This window comes from Narcine bancroftii, chromosome 2 (assembly GCF_036971445.1).
Source record: "Narcine bancroftii isolate sNarBan1 chromosome 2, sNarBan1.hap1, whole genome shotgun sequence".
Lineage (NCBI taxonomy): Eukaryota > Metazoa > Chordata > Chondrichthyes > Torpediniformes > Narcinidae > Narcine > Narcine bancroftii.
Window position 1 is genome coordinate 198546227 of NC_091470.1, and position 18542 is coordinate 198564768.

Consider the following 18542-nt stretch of genomic DNA (forward strand, 5'->3'; position numbering starts at 1 on the left):
TGCAGTCTTTAGGTATAAATTTTAAGATAGTCAAATGGATTGAACATTGGCTGAAAGGGAGAGGCCAGAGAGTGGTAGTGGATAATTGTCTGTCAGGTTGGAGGCCGGTGACCAGTGGTGTGCCTCAAGGATCTGTATTGGGCCCATTGTTGTTCGTTATATACATTAATGATCTAGATGATGGGGTGGTGAATTGGATTAGTAAATATGCAGACGATACTAAGATAGGTGGAATAGTGGATAATGAAGAAGGTTTTCAAGGATTGCAGAGGGATTTGGGCTGCTTAGAAAAGTGGGCTGAAAAATGGCAGATGGAATTTAATGCTGATAAGTGTGAGGTGCTTCATTTTGGTAAGAAGAATCAGAATAGGACATACGTGGTAAATGGGAGAGCATTGAGGAATACAGAAGAGCAGAAAGATTTAGGAGTGACGGTACATCGTTCCCTGAAGGTAGAAACTCACGTGAATAGGGTGGTGAAGAAGGCTTTTAGTATGCTGGCCTTTATCAATCATTGCATGGAATATAGGAGTTGGGAGGTGATGTTGAGATTGTATAAGACGTTGGTGCGGCCTAATTTGGAGTTCTGTGTGCAGTTCTGGTCGCCTAATTATAGGAAGGATATAAACAGAGTGGAGAGAGTGCAGAGAAGGTTTACCAGAATGTTACCTGGGTTTAAGCATCTAGAGTATAGGGAGAGATTGGACAGATTAGGTCTTTATACTTTGGAGCGTAGAAGGTTGAGAGGGGATTTGATAGAAGTATTTAAGATTATGAAAGGGATAGACAGAATGGATGTGGATAGACTATTTCCGTTAAGAGGAGGAAAGATTAAAGCAAGAGGACATGAGTTGAGAATTAAGGGGCAGAGGTTTAGAGGTAACATGAGGGGGAACTTCTTTACTCAGAGAGTGGTAGCCGTGTGGAATGATCTTCCGAGAGAAATAGTGGCGGCGGAGTCAATTGTATTATTTAAGAAAAGGTTGGACAGGTATATGGATGAGAAGAAGATGGAGGGTTATGGGCATTGTGCAGGGAGGTGGGACTAGAAAGGGGTGTTTGGTTCGGTGCGGACTAGAAGGGCCTAATGGCCTGTTTCCGTGCTGTAATTGTTATGTTATGTTATGTTATGTTAAGATCCACTCTCACCAGCGTCATATAGACCAATATCTTTACTAAACACAGATTATAAGATAATAGCTAAACTATTAGCAAACAGATTAGCAGAGCAGGTACCGAAAATGGTAAATTTAGACCAAACTGGATTTATCAAAAAAAGACGCACAACAGACAATATTTGTAAATTTATTAACTTAATTCAAGCAGTAGAAAGAAATAAAGCACCTGCAGTAGCAGTTGTTTTAGACGCAGAGAAGGCCTTCGACAGAGTAGAATGGAATTATTTGTTCAAAGTATTGCAAAAATTCAGTTTACCGGAGAAGTATATTAATTGGATTAAAGCATTATATAAAGGACCGTTAGCGAAAGTGACAGTAAATGGACATGTATCAAAGCAATTTAACTTAAGCAGGTCAACGCGGCAGGGATGCCCACTATCACCTTTATTGTTTGCGTTAGCTATAGAACCACTAGCAGAATTGATAAGAATAGATAATAATATAAAAGGAATAAAAATAAAAGACAAGGAATATAAAATCAGTCTATTTGCGGATGATGTTATAGTGTACTTAACAGAACCAGAACTATCAATAAAAGAATTATATAAGAAATTGAAGGAATATGGAGAAGTGTCGGGTTACAAGATCAACGTAAATAAAAGTGAAGCAATGCCTATGAATGATGCGGATTTCTCAAAATTTAAGAAGGAATCTCCATTTAGATGGCAAATGCAGGCAATAAGATACCTAGGTGTACAAATAAACAAAAATCTCAGCCAATTATATTAACTCAATGAAAAAATTACAGGACGATTTAGAGCATTGGAAAGATTTACCACTAACACTAATAGGAAGGATAAACTGTATTAAAATGAACATTTTTCCAAGGATATTATACTTATTTCAGGCATTGCCAATACAACTGACAGAAAAATTCTTCAAAGAGTTAAAGAAAATAATAAGGAAATTTTTATGGAGAGGGGGGAAACCGAGGATAGCACTAGATAAATTAACAGAATGGTATAAACAAGGAGGCTTACAATTGCCAAACTTTAAAAATTATTATAGAGCTGCACAATTAAGATACCTATCAGATTTTTATCAAACAAGGGAAAAACCAGACTGGACGAGATTAGAATTAGATAAAATAGGGGAAAAGATACCTGAACACATATTACATAAATGGGATGAAAAATTGGTACAACATAGAACTTCTCCAGTATTACATCATCTCCTCAATATTTAGAAGAAGATTCATGTAGAAAGAAATAAAACAAATTATCAATTACCAAAACTAATATTAACGCAAAATAAGTTACTCCCTTTTACAATAGATAACCTTTCCTTTAGAGAATGGGAAAAAAAAGGGATTAAAAGAATAGAAAATTGTTTTTCAGGAAGTAGATTCTTATCCTTTGAACAAATGAGAGATAAGTACAATATAACTGGAGATACAGCGCTGGCATATTACCAATTGAGATCATACTTGAAGGATAAATTAGGAAGCAGTTTGAGTTTGCCAGAGGGAAGTAAACTTGACTATGTGATTACAGATACAATGTTAATCAAAAGATTTATAACAAATATGTATATTAAACTGCAAGAAAAGGAGAATGAGGAAACAAATGGTAAAACTAAACAAAAATGGGAACAAGATTTAAATATAAAGATAAAAAAGGAAACATGGGAGAAATTATGTTCTGGAACGATGAGAAATACAATAAATACGAGGCTACGTATGATACAATATAACTGGTTACACAGACTATACATTACACCTCAAAAGTTAAATAAATGGGACCCAACAGTATCTGACAGATGTTTTCGATGTAAAAAAGAAATGGGAACAACAATTCATGCAATCTGGACATGTGAAAAAGTAGAAAAATTTTGGGAAGATCTCAATCAGATATTAAATAAAATAACAGAAAACAATATACCAAAGAATCCAGAGATCTTTCTCCTAAGTAACATAAAAAACAAAGAATTTGGAATTGATTTGGAGGATGCACAAAAAAGATTTGTTAAGATGTGCCGTAGCAAAAAAATGTATTATGTCAACCTGGAAATTGGAAGATAATCTGAAAATACAACAATGGTATATAGAAATGAATAAATGTATTCCATTAGAAAAAATTACATAGAGTTTAAGAAATAATATTGAAATATTCGAACAAATATGGGAGCCTTACATTAAATACAATAGCGAAAACCTACCGGGGACAATCATTACCTAAGTTGATGGAAGGAGAAGGAAAGAAAAGAATGGACTCAGTAGAATTTCTGGTGTATTTTTGTTGAATGACAACATTGTCTGACTGGTTTAATGTAACCTAGATTGTATACCGAAAATGGATGGGACGGGGGGTGGTGGGGGGGTGGCTTGGGAGGAGGGAGGGGGGGGAGAAAAAGTCACTGTATATGTGTGAAAAAGAAAAAGTGTGTATCATGGCTAATGTGATTTATGGTGTGAAAAATAAAAAAATTTTTTTTAAAAAATCAAAAAAAAATCACGGAGTCTGCAGATGTTCATGTTTTACTTCTGATGTGATTAGCGTTAAGTTACTGGATTATCTTAAAATAACAAACTTGTCCTCAATCCCTTAAGAAAAGATGCAGCCTGCGACTTTTGACCCACAAGTAATGGTTTACTTTTAATTTGCCTAGAAATTCATTCCATTCAGATATCAATTAGCAATAGGTAATAAATTCAGAATCAGAAGCAGAATTTATTTTCGTGAACAAGGCATGAAATTCGGAGTTTTGCAGCAGCATCACGGGGCAAACATTCATATTATAACCATCTTACAACATTACTGTAAAAATAATTGTGCACAAAAAGTCAGGCCGTGTCTGTGGTTCATTGATCATTCAGGAATCTGATGGCGGAGGGGAAGAAGCTGTCCTTGTGTCATTGTCTTTAAGCTCCTGGACCTCCTTCCCAATGGTCGCAGAGTGAAGAGGGTGCGGCCTAGGGGGTGGTGGGGTCCTTGAGGATAGAGTCTGCTTTGTTAAGACACCACCTCATGTCCTCGATGGAGTGAAGTCTGGTGCCCGTGATGTCATAGGCCGAGTTTACAACCCTCTGGAGGTTATTCTTGTCCTGAGAGTTGGCACCTCCGTACCAGGCAGTGATGCAACCAGCCAGAACGCTCCCCACGGTCCACCTGTAGAAGTTTACAAGAGTTTTCAGTGACGAACTGAACCTCCTTAGACACCTCACAAAGTCTAGCTGCTGCCGAGCCTTTGTGATTGCATCGACGTGGAGGCTCCAGGACAGATCCTCAGACATGTTGACCCCCCCAGGAATTTGAAGTTCTTCTTCACGATGCCATTAATGTGTTGGGTCCTCCAAGACAGTGACTCCCAAGAACTTAAATGTGCTCACCTTCTCCACCAGGTCAATGAAGCACAAATCCCATGAATTGATTTTTAATTGTTCTTTTTAAATTAAATTTCGATGTACAGCACGGTATCGGGCCCTTCTGGCCCACGAGCCTGTGCCACCCAAATACCCCAATTATCCTACAACCCCCCAGTACGTTTTGAAGGGTGGGAGGTAATTGGAGTGCCGGGGGGGGATTTCACGCAGGAGCGGCGAGAACAAACACACTCCTTCGAGACAGCGCCGGACTCAAACTCCCGGTCACTGGCACTGAGACAGCGCCGCGCTAACCACTACACCCCGAATTAATGAATATAAACCCTTCCGAGCAAATTCATAAAGATCCCCTTTTCAACTCAGTGGCGTGATAATTTTGGATTTTAACGTTTTAAATCACAACGTTTAAAATTGCAGAACAGCTGTGTGATTCTATCACCAATGTGTACATGTACAGATTGTAGTGTAGGATGACTGTGATTGGCTGAGAGCGTAGCCACACCTACTGGCAGATCTTAAAGGGTTGCTCCTAGCCAGACCAGGTCATTCTGGACTGGTCGACCTACTTGTGATACGATCCAGCCTTTTAGTTAATAAAAGACTTGGTTTGGATCAACAAGCCTTCGATTCTTTCAACGCGCTCTACAAGGTGATACTGGAAATCTTAGCAGGAGCCGAAAAATACTTGAAACATTCAGCAGTTCAAAGCGCACCTACGCAGAATGAACAATTCTATTAAATGCATCGCCCTAAATGTAACTCCCTCTAAACTTTTGCCCCCTGACCCTTAACTTATGACACAAAAGGATCCAAGAATATTTTTACCTGGGATGTAAAGTTTAAATTGGATAAATGTCAAGAGAAAGTTTTAAGTATAGCAAAGAAATGTACAGCAATAACATTCAGTAGATGGCAAAGTGAAATGCAAAATTGGTTACCTTTAGAAAAAATAACATATAATCTAAGGAATCAAGTTGAAAATGTTTATAACATATGACTAAATGATTAATGTTCTATTATTGAATTTTTTTTGTATTCATTCAATGGTAAATAAAATTTTCAACGCAAAGAGATCTGGACCCATTGCAGTTCACCTACTGTCACCAGCGCCCCACAGCTCCGGGTCACCCATACGTCGACAGCAGCTCTTAAAGTGCCAAACCCTGGACCTCTCTGCAACAGGATGCTCGACTTCCTCAGCGGAAGACTGCAATCGGTCCAAATTGAAACGAAGGTCTCTTCCTCACTGGCGATCAATGCAGGCGCGCCCCAGGGATGCGGGCTTAGCCCGCTGCTTCATTTACTCCACAACCACGACCCTGTGGCCAGGCATAACTCACACACCATCCACAGATTGGCCGATGGCACCGCGGTCATTGGGAGGATCACAAGGAAGTGTGCGGGAGATGGATCAACTTGTTGGGTGGTGTCCCTTTCATTCAATGCTATCAAAACCTAGGACCTGATTGAGGACTTTGGGAGGGAGTCGTGGGGGGTGGGGTGGTCAGTAGTGGAGAGGGTCAAGAACTTCAACTTCCCAGGTGCCAACACCTCCAAGGATCTGTCCTGGGGCCATCACGAAGAAGGGACGGCGATACTTTATGAGGAGTTTGAGGAGATTCGGCTTGTCACCAAAGACTCTCGAAAACTTCTACAGGTGGACCGTGGAGAGCATTCTGGCTGTTGCGTTGCTGCCTGGGATGGAGGTGACAACTCAGAGGAAAACAATTCCAGACAGTTGCGAACTGAGCCAGCCACATCACAGGCACCACAGGGACATCTACTAGATGTGGTGTCTTAAGACAGCAGCCTCTATCTAGCCTCACAGTCCCTCACCACCCCAAGCTGTGCCCTCTTCACCCCGCTACCATCGGGAAGGAGGTGCATGAGCCTGAAGACGAGCACCCAGCGGCACAAGGACAGCTCCTTCCCCTCTGCCGTCAGATTCCCGAATGGACAATGAACCCCAGACCCTCCCTCGCTCTCTCCTATTTTCTTGTACTACAGGTGCTCCCCAACTTACAATGGTCCAGCTTATGACTTTTCTGAGTCTCCTTAAGCAACCCCTGACTAATCACAGAGCACCTATGGCAGAGGGAAACTTAAGGTGGGACGTGGGTGGGAAGGGAAGGCCGAGAACCGCTGCTCTAGACCCAATTGTTACTGAAATCTTTTGCATGAGAAAAATTGTCATTAGCCCATTTCCTGAAATGGTGCACATGATGAATCAATGAGGGATGATAAGAACAGTGGTTTTCAACCTTCCCTTCCCACCCACAACCCACCTTAAGCAATCCCTGACTAATCACAGAGCACCGGGGCCTAGGGAAGACGTAAAGTGGGATGTGAGTGGGAAGAAAATGGTTGAGACCCCTTGATGAAACCCTTTTGAAACCTATTTATAGCCATATTCGTAACGGATGCAACAAAACCACATATTTGAAAACATGTTCCCGATGACGAATTGTGGTTTTGATTCAAAGGTCTCACGCCCAAATTGTTGGCCAACCATTTTTCCCAATGGACGCTCTGAACTGCTGAGCTCCTGCTGCCATCGAACCTGATTCCAACATCCACAGTTTTTCGGTTTCGGTAAGACACTGTTGCCCCCACACACTCACACTCACACTCACTCACACGCACTCACACTCACTCACACTCAGTCAATCACACTCATATGTGCTCAAATATACTCACTCACACTAACTCACACTCACTCACTCTCACTCTCACTCACTCTCACTCACTCACACAACCAATCACACTCACACACACTCACAAAAACTCACTCAATCATACTCACACTTGCTCACACTCACTCAATCACACTCACACACACTCACTCACACACTTACACTCAATCACTTTCATTCACTCACATTCACACACGCTCACACCCCTCACATTCACACTCACCCACTCACACTCACTAGCACTCACTCGCACTCACTCACACTCACAGTCACTCACACACTCGATCACACTCACACACTCACACTCACTCACTCACACTCACTTATGCTCACTCATGCTCACACTCACACGCTCTCTCACACTCACATTCACTCACACTCACTCACACTCACAGTCACTCACATTCACTCACACTCACACTCACTCACATTCACACTCACTTACTCTCACACTCACTCACACACTCACACTCACTCACATTCACACTCACTTACTCTCACACTCACTCACACACACTCACACTCACTTACTCTCACACTCACTCACACTCACACTCACACACTCAATCACACTCACACACTCACATTCACTCACTCACACTCACTTATGCTCACTCATGCTCACACTCACACGCTCTCTCACACTCACATTCACTCACACTCACTCACACTCACAGTCACTCACATTCACTCACACTCACACTCACTCACACTCACACTCACTTACTCTCACACTCACTCACACTCACTCACAGCCACACCCTCTAATACATGCACACACACACCTTCTCAAATACACATGGATGCATGCACGCATGCACGCACACACCCACACATACACCAAATATCTTTTAAAGATGTCAACACACAGCGAGGTAACAGGCCTTCGGCCCACGAGCCCATGCTTCCCAATTAACCTACAACCCCACCCTTCTCCAGTATGTTTTGAATGGAGGGAGGAAACCAGAGCCCCCTCACCCTAGGGTAAACCCATGCAGATAAGGGAGAGGAGGACACGCAAATTCTTCGCAGGCAGCGCAGGATTCAAACAACCCCCCCCCCCAACTGGTCCCAATCGCCGGTGCTGTAACTGCATGGCACTCATCGCTACGCCAACTAGTATCTAGCAGGGGGGAGAGAGCAACTGCTCTCTCCTCCACCCTCCCCCTCCCACTTCAAAAGCGGTGCCTTTTCGAAATGCTCAGTCTCCTGTGTCACAGTGGTGGGGCCCCACCCCTGCCCCAGGTCCGACGCTGCCACAGCCCCGCCCACCCTGGACCAACACCGCTGGAAAATCAACTATTCAATCACTGAATCGCCATCTGGTATGTGGCGTGGCACCACCCCCTAACGTTAGAACCTGGCCACGCCCCCCAATGCTAACCGTGCATATAATTACAATTTCAATCAGGGAAGATAAAGAATAAGAGGCCACTTTCTCCCATTTCAATTCCCCATCCCCTTCCCGACACATCTGTCCGTGGTCTCATGCACTGCCGGGCTGAGACCACCCGCAAACTGGAGGAGCAGCCCCTCATCTTCCATCTGGGCCCCCTCCAGTCAACGTCAACTTCTCCAGTTTCCGTCAAACCCCTTCCCCTTCACCCTCTCATCTCCCCCCTCCCTCCTTTCCTCTCGCTCCACCTCTCTCTCCCCTTTTCCCTTCGTCTCCTTTCATGGAGTCAAAATCAATTCTCGCCTCTCCTCTCGCAGTATCCAATTAGCCCCTTGTGTCTGTACCCCTCCCCCTCCCTCCCCCACCTTCCTCTCCCCAGATATCTTATTCCAGCTAATCCTCTTCCAAATTCTGTTCATTCAGGTGCCCACCTGCTTGAAGAAGGGCTCAGGCCCGAAACGTCAGTGATAGATCTCTCCCTCCTGTGGACACTGGGAGACTGGTCGAGTTCCTCCAACGTTTTCAGTGTTTTAACAGGCAAAGCCTTGAAAATGTCAGCAGCAATGAAGAGAATCTCTTGTTTGGACGCAGCTTTCAAAGCCCTCAGAAAAGTAAATAACCTCAGAAAAGCCCTCTTGCATACAATTATGTACTCACTGCTACTTCAGCAATAATAGCTCATCCCGGGGGCCATTGCGACCAGGATAAAGTGGTACCAGGGCATCTGGAACCCAGCAATGCTGGCCAAATATTGTTGGACACTGACACGAGAGGCTGAAGTAAAAACTCAAAACTCTCTTTACAGCCTCGCTTCAGTCTAATAGCATCACTCAGGTGGCACTGTTAGCATGGCGGTGTTGCAACTCCAGCATTCGGGACCAGGGTTCGAATCCCCCTCACCGTCCATCAGGAGCTTGTGCGCTCTCCCCGTGCCTGCGTGGGTTTCCCATGGGGTGAAAGGCTTCGGTTTTCTCCCACTGTTCAAAACATACTGGGGTAGGGGGGAGGGGTTGTAGATCAATTGGGCGGCACAGGCTCATGGGCTGAAAGGGCCTGCTCCAGCAGCCTGAATAATGACTGGGACTGTCTGACCTCGGGAAGCTAAGCAGGCTTGGGCCAGGTCAGTCCTTGGAGGGGAGACCGCCTGGGAATGTCAGGTTTCTGTGAGAGGGCACTGGACCAAGTGGAGACACCCTGTCTGCCTTACAGTGGACCAAAGTTAAAGAATTTCAAGTAGATTGCATTCTAAATGTAGCATTCCATGCCAATAATGGAACTTTTACTGTGTTTTATATCTAAATTTAAAAATGTAAACGTTTACAATTGAAAATTTTAAAACTTAATCATTCAAAATTGAATTTGAAATTTATATTTAATTGCAGGCTCTGCCTCACTTTCTCGACGTTTGCCCATTTTAAAAAAAATTTGCAAAACTATAATTCAGAGCAATTTTGTACCTAGAATCCCAGCCACAAAATAATGAATTTTGTGGCCCACATTAAATTCTGATTCATTCATTGGTGCCCTTTGGCTTGAGATCTCTCCTGACTGGGGCACAAGAGAATCCAATGTGTGAGTGCAACGACTTCTGTCTGTCCGAGGGGTGGGGGGGGGTTGGGGTTTCACATTTGCCAACAGAGGATCGCTGAAAGCATTGAAAGAAAATCCATTCGAGAAGCTAGGGGGTGGGGGGGTGTGATAGTACAGATTCTATCACCAATGTGTATTCGTACAGATGGTAGTGTAGGATGACTGTGATTGGCTGAGAGTGTAGCCACACCTACTGGCAGGTCTTAAAGGATTGCTCCTAGCCAGACCAGGTCATTCTGGACTGGTCGACCTACTTGTGATACGCTCCAGCCTTTTAGTTAATAAAAGCCTTGGTTTGGATCAACAAGTCTTTGGTTCTTTTGACGCGCTCTACAGTAGGGAGCTTCTGCCCACAGAGAACGGTGAGATGGTAAAATTGTGGCCAATATCATCTGTGGATATCAGAATCAGGATTTATTATTGTGAACAAGTCAAGAAATTCGATGTTTTTGCGGCAAACATTCATATTATAACCATCTTACTCTAAAAATATTGATGCACAAAAAGTCAGGCAGTGTCTGTGGTTCATTGATCATTCAGGAATCTGGTGGTGGAGGGGAAGAAGCCGTCCTTGTGCTCGTCATCAGGCTCCTGGATCTTTTCCCCGAGGGTAGCAGAGTGAAGAAAGCGCGGCCTGAGTGATTGTGGGGTCCTTGAGGACAGAGGCTGCTTTTTTAAAGACGCTTCCCCATGTAGATGCCCCGGGTGGTGTGAAGCCTGTGATACCGCAGGCCGAGTTAGCCACCCCAGATCTGGAGTTTGTTCCCGTCCTGAAAGCTTTGAGGGGAAGTTTGGGTGAAAGACGGGTGATTTTAAGAAAGCCCCTCCCACCCCGCCTGTGGAATCTTCTAGCTGCACTCAGGAAAACAGAGGATCAGAGCCAGCACCACCAGGGGAGGAGCAGCTTCTTCTCACAGGCAGCGAGAACGCTGACCACTACTCGAATATTTAATAAACTGCATTTACTCTTTTATATCTATGATTGTTCTTTTCACCCATCCGGTCTTGTGCCTGCACATTTTTGCATCAAGAACCAGGGAATGCTGTTTCGTCTGGTTGTACTTGTGCCATCAGATGATGAATAAACTTGAACTTGAAGGAGGCTCATATGAAACCCTAGTCGATCCAGTGAATTTCCGCCAAGGTCACCATCCTCATGGTTCAATGCCAGGAGTGGAATTTGTACTGTGGCCTCATGTAGATGTCCTCGATGGAGTGAAGTCTGGTGCCTGAGGAGTCACGTGATGGAGTAGTGGCCGGACGGTGAACTCCAGCCCTCTCCAGAAAAGTCAGAAAAAACAAAGCAAAGCACAAAGGCACAAAAATAAAAATCAAAGTAAAGTGAATATAAAGGTGGAAAGAAGATGGCGACGAAAAAAGAAAAGTTGAAACCAACGGTAAGAAGAGAGGAAGAGAAGACAACGGAAGATGAAGGAAAAGGCCTTACCTGTTCAAAGAGGCCCGCGGTGGAGAGAGAAACCCGCTCCCTCAGGTCGGTAGAAAGTGGACTACAAAAATGGCTCGATGAGCCGAGTAAAAGTGCGCAACCGCGCATGAGCGAGGAGTCGCGCATGCGCGATGCGCATGAAAAAAAACACACCGACGGGAGGGGGGACCAGCTGGGGAGTCGATCTCCACAGCCGGCAATGACAGCTACAGAACACCTGCAGCAAGAGGAGAACATAGAAGACAACGAAAACAAGAAAGAAGAGAAGAAAAGGGCAACAAAGAAACAACAGATGGCCAACCCAGAGGAAGAAGAAGAGGAAGAGGAAGAGTACAGTGAAATAGAAGAAGAAGGGAAAGGCAAGATAAAGGATATACTTTCTCTTATTAAAGAATACATGGAGTCATTTAAAGAATGGCAAGCGCAAGAATTTAATGATTTAAGAAGAAGAATAAACAATACAGAAGAGAAAATGAATAAAATAGATATGACCTTATCAGAAATGGGAAAAAGAATGGACAAGGTGGAAGAGGGGGAAGCAGCAGTAGAAATGGAGGTAGAGGACTTAAAAAAGAAATTAGAGGAATCTAATAAAAAAGTTAAAGAGACACAAGAGCTGTTAGCTCAGAAAATAGATATAATGGAAAATTATAACAGAAGAAATAACATAAAGATAGTGGGCCTTAAGGAAGATGAAGAAGGCAAGAATATGAGAGAGTTTATAAAAGATTGGATCCCTAGGATCCTAGGATGTCCAGAACTACAGCAAGAAATGGAAATAGAAAGGGCACATAGAGCATTGCCCTTTAAACCACAATCACAACAAAAGCCAAGATCTGTTTTAGTAAAATTCCTAAGATATACTACAAGAGAAAAGGTACTGGAGAAAACAATGGAAAAAGTAAGAGAGGACAATAAGCCACTGGAGTACAAAGGGCAAAAAATCTTCATTTATCCAGATATAAGTTTTGAACTCCTGAAGAAGAGAAAAGAGTTCAAATCAGCAAAGGCGATTTTATGGAAGAAAGGGTATAAATTTATACTAAAGCATCCAGCGGTATTGAAAATATTTATTCCAGGACAACAAAACAGACTATTCTCGGATCCAGAGGAAGCATGAAAATTTGCAGAACAATTACAAAATAGACTGAGAGATGAAGACGTGTAACGAGAGTACAAAAGACTGCGAACTAAAAAGACATAAGTTTTGAACTCCTGAAGAAGAGGAAGGAGTTCAAAACATCGAAAACGATCTTATGGAAAAAAACTATTCTTGGATCCAGAGGAAGCAAGGAAATTTGCAGAACAACTACAAAACAAACAGAGAGATGAAGACATGTAATAAGAGTAAAAATGACCACGATTTATATGTATGTGGGTAAAGAGGTATATGTGTGTATATGTATAATGTGCATACATGAATGTATCCGTATTTAGAGGAAAATATAGATAGTATAGACAAGAATTAGTAAGGGAAGGAAAAGGAATAGAGGGAATAAGGAGGGAATTAAAAGAGTGACCTTTGTCACATATGAAAAATGAAATCTTTTCTGGGGGGGGCTGGGTGGGGGGGTGTTACGGTCACTGCAAAATCAGCTGACGCTTGCGAGTGAATTCGCAAATCCAAATGGAGAGGGGAGATGTGGTTGTCCGACAAGGGATAAAGGACAACTCAGGAGGGGAAGGGGAGATTGGGGTTAAAGAAGTTTTAAATAGGAGAATAAGGAAAATGTTTTTTGTTTTAGGAATGTTGTCTTATAAAGGATTCAAAACAAGAAAACAGAAATGGATAAGAAGGAAAGGTAATGATGGAGAAACGGAAAGGGAAGATAAACAAAGTATAAAATGGCTACGTTGAACTATATGACTTTAAATATTAATGGAATACATAACCAAATTAAAAGGAAGAAACTGCTAAATTTACTGAAAAAAGAAAAAATTGAAATAGCATTCGTGCAAGAAACACATTTAACTGAATTGGAGCATAAGAAATTAAAGAGAGATTGGGTAGGACACGTAACAGCAGCATCGTATAATTCAAAAGCAAGAGGAATAGCTATATTAATTAGTAAAAATGTGCCATTTAAAATAGAAGAGGAAATAATAGATCCAGCAGGGAGATATGTAATGATAAAATGTCAGATATATTCGGAGTTTTGGAATCTACTCAATGTATATTCACCTAACGAAGAAGATCAAAAGTTTATGCAAGATATCATTTTGAAGGTAGCTAATACGCAAGGGAACATACTAATAGGAAGGGATTTCAACCTGAATTTGGATTCAAATATGGATAAAACTGGGAAAAAAATTAACAGAAAGAACAAAGTAACCAAATTTATAATTAAATCGATGCAAGAAATGCAACTTTTGGATATATGGAGGAAACAAAACCCAAAAGAAAAGGAATATTCATATTACTCAGCCAGACATAAAACATACTCAAGAATAGACCTATTTTTGTTATCAGCTTGTATGCAAGATAGCGTAAAAAAAAACAGAATATAAAGCTAGAATACTATCGGACCATTCACCCTTAATATTGACAGTAAAGTTAGAGGACATCCCTCCAAGAATGTATAGATGGAGATTAAACCCCATGTTACTTAAAAGGCAGGATTTTAGAGAATTTATTGAAAAACAAATTAAAATGTATTTTGAAATAAATACGGAATCAGTGGAAGATAAGTTTATACTATGGGATGCAATGAAAGCATTCATTAGAGGGCAAATAATAAGTTATGTAACCAAGATGAAGAAGGACTATAATCAGGAAACAGAGCAGTTGGAAAGGGAAATAGTAAATATAGAAAAAGAATTAGTAATGAAGGAAGATATCACTAAAAGAAGAGAATTGGCGGATAAAAAAATAAAATATGAAACACTACAAACATATAAGGTGGAGAAAAATATAATGAAGACAAAACAGAAATATTATGAACTAGGTGAAAAAACGAACAAAATCCTAGCATGGCAGCTTAAGACAGAACAAGCTAAGAAAATGGTATTGGCATCAAGGAAAAAAGACAAACAAATTACATATAATCCAAAAGAAATTAAGGAAAATTTTAGAGAATTCTATGAACAATTATACCGAACTGAAAACGAAGTGAAAGAAGGGAAAATAGATGAATTTCTAACTAAAATTGAACTACCAAAACTACAAATAGAGGAACAAAATAAATTAACAGAGCCATTTGGAATAGTAGAAATACAAGAGATAATAAAAAAATTAGCAAATAATAAGACACCAGGAGAGGATGGATTCTCAATAGAATTCTATAAAACATTTAAAGACTTATTAATTCCGCCCCTCCTGGAAGTAATCAACCAGATTGATAAAACGCAAAGCTTACCAGATTCATGTAAAACAGCAATAATTACAGTAATACTAAAGCAAGGGAAAGATCCACTCACACCAGCGTCATATAGACCAATATCTTTACTTAACACAGATTATAAGATAATAGCTAAATTATTAGCAAACAGGTTAGCAGAGTATGTACCGAAAATGGTAAATCTAGACCAAACTGGATTTATCAAAAAAAGACGCACAACAGACAATATTTGTAAATTTATTAACTTAATTCATGCAGTAGAAGGGAATAAAGCACCAACAGTAGCAGTTGCTTTAGACGCAGAGAAGGCCTTTGACAGAGTAGAATGGAATTATTTGTTCAAAGTATTGCAAAAATTTAGTTTACCGGAGAAGTATATTAATTGAATTAAAGCATTATATAAGGGACCATTAGCAAAAGTGACAGTAAATGGACATGTATCAAAGCAATTTAACTTAAGCAGGTCAACACGACAGGGATGCCCACTGTCACCTTTATTGTTTGCGTTAGCTATAGAACCACTAGCAGAATTGATAAGAACAGAAAATAATATAAAAGGGATAAAAATAAAAGACAAGGAATATAAAATCAGTTTATTTGCGGATGATGTTATAGTATACTTAACAGAACCAGAACTATCAATAAAAGAATTATATAAGAAATTGAAGGAATATGGAGAAGTGTCGGGTTACAAGATCAACGTAAATAAAAGTGAAGCAATGCCTATGAATGATGCGGATTTCTCAAAATTTAAGAAAGAATCACCATTTAGATGGCAAATGCAAGCAATAAGATACCTAGGTGTACAAATAAACAAAAATCTCGGCCAACTAAATAAACTCAATTATTATCCACTAATGAAAAAATTACAGGATGATTTAGAGCATTGGAAAGATTTACCATTAACACTAATAGGAAGGATAAACTGTATTAAAATGAACATTTTTCCAAGGATATTATACCTATTTCAGGCATTGCCAATACAACTGACAGAGAAATTCTTCAAGGAGTTAAAGAAAATAATAAGGAAATTTTTATGGAAAGGGGGGAAACCGAGGATAGCACTAGATAAATTAACAGAATGGTATAAACAAGGAGGCTTACAACTGCCAAACTTTAAAAATTATTATAGAGCTGCACAATTAAGATACCTATCAGATTTTTATCAAACAAGGGAAAAGCCAGATTGGACTAGATTAGAATTAGATAAAATAGGGAAAAAGACACCTGAACACATATTATATAAATGGGATGAAAAATTGGTACAACATAGAAGTTCTCCAGTATTACATCATCTACTCAATATTTGGAAGAAGATTCATGTAGAAAGAAATAAAACAAATTATCAATTACCAAAACTAATATTGACGCAAAACAAGTTACTCCCTTTTACAATAGATAACCTTTCCTTTAGAGAATGGGAGAAAAAAGGGATTAAAAGAATAGAAAATTGTTTTTCAGGAAATAGATTATTATCCTTTGAACAAATGAAAGATAAATACAATATAACTCAAGATACAGCACTGGCATATTACCAATTGAGATCCTACTTGAAGGATAAATTAGGAAGCAGTTTGAGTTTGCCAGAGGGAAGTAACTTTGAATATGTGATTACAGATACAATGATAATCAAAAGATTTATAACAAATATGTATATTAAACTGCAAGAAAAGGAGAATGAGGAAACAAATGGTAAAACTAAACAAAAATGGGAACAGGATTTAAATATAAAGATAAAAAAAAGGAAACATGGGAGAAGTTATGCTCTGGAACGATGAGAAATACAATAAATACGAGGTTACGTATGATACAATATAACCTGGAAATTGGAAGATAATTTGAAAATACAACAATGGTATATAGAAATGAATAAATGTATTCCATTATAAAAAATAACACATAGTTTAAGAAATAATATTGAAATATTCGAACAAATATGGGAGCCTTATATTAAACACAATAGCGAAAACCTACCGGGGACAGTCACTACCTAAGTTAACGGAAGGAAAAGGAAATGAAAAGAATGGACTCAGTGGAATTTCTGGTGTATTTTTATTGAATGACAACATTGTCTGACTGGTTTAATGTATCCTAGATTTTATACCTTAAATGGACGGGAGGGGGGAGGTGGGGAGGGTGGGAGGGGAGGAGGGAGAGGGGGGGAGAAAATGACATTGTATATGTGTGAAAAGGAAAAAATGTGTATCATGGTTAATGTGATTTATGGTGTGAAAAATAAAAAATTATATAAAAAAAAAGTCTGGTGCCTGTGACTGGATCAGCAGTGAAATTTCCTGTTTTCTTTTCGCAAGTTCACCCTTCTATGCACAGAGCATACTTAATTCCAAATTCCTGTCCTTACTGGAGTGCGACATGTCATTGGAAATTCACCCTTGCCTTCTTCCCCGCTGATCAGCGACAAGACAAGCCCAGTGGAAAAGCGGCATCGGGGGGGGGGGGGGGGGGCCGCAACCGGAATCCATCGATGCCGGCTGACTATCATGGGGCACCGATGCCGAGAGTAGCGCAGATAAAAGCTCGCCCTCGACTGGAGGGAGAACTAACGTTTTTATTAACTTACAACACAGATAGAGTTCATGAACAGGCTTCTGAGGGGTTCTGGGTTTAGGTGGGAAACCAGGGTTATATACGGACCAGTCATCCGGACAGCAGCACACTTAAGGTGAATCCCTTCATTCACTTCATTCACCCCTTCCTTCAGAATTAAGGGTCTGTGGATGAAGGAAACAAGGATCAGAAGCCGGGAATATTTACAACACTATTTACAGATTCAGATGGTCCGGGGGTCTGGAGATCCTGGTGAAGTGCCTTAGCACCGGGGGGCCTTGGGCTCCTTGCATCTCCTGGTCCGCCTGTGATGGAAGGGTAGTGGGCTGGGGCTCTGGCATGACGATAGAGGGGGGGGGGGGGGTCATGTTCCTCCTGATCTGGGTCCGCTGAGGCCCTGGACAGGGGGTGGGGAGAAAAAGCTCTGTAGCTCGTGGGGCACCTGAGGGAATGGATCCTCTGTTCCGATGGGTGCCGGGTCCCTGATGTGTCCCTGCCACCCGGGTACTCCATGTAGGCGTATGTGGGAGTGGCGTGGAGCAGTTTCACCCTTTCCAACAAGGGATGGATCTTGCTTCTCCTCATGTGCTTCATGAGAAGGACCAGACCAGGACTAGTGAGCCAGGCTGGGAATGTACTCCCTGATGTTGACTTTCTGTTGAATGTAATCATGAGCTCATGAGGAATAGAATTGGTCGCAGTGCAGAGTAGTGATCGAATTGAGTGGAGCGCGAGTCTGGAAGGCCTTTTTGTTTCAGGGCAAGGTTGACAGCCTTCCAGATTGTGGCATTCTCTTTTTCAACCTGCTGATGCAGTTCATCTGAGACCAGACCAGTCTGAGCCCTGGTCGCTATGAATATAGCCGGGATACCCGAACAGGGTGAAAATAGAGTCTAGGGCCTTCATAACGGACGAGGCAGATGTGTCTGGGCACGGGAAGCAGGAGTCATCGTCGATGACCCAGGAAAAGTAGGTGTTCCCATTCGTGGAGGGAAGAGGTCCTTTAAAAT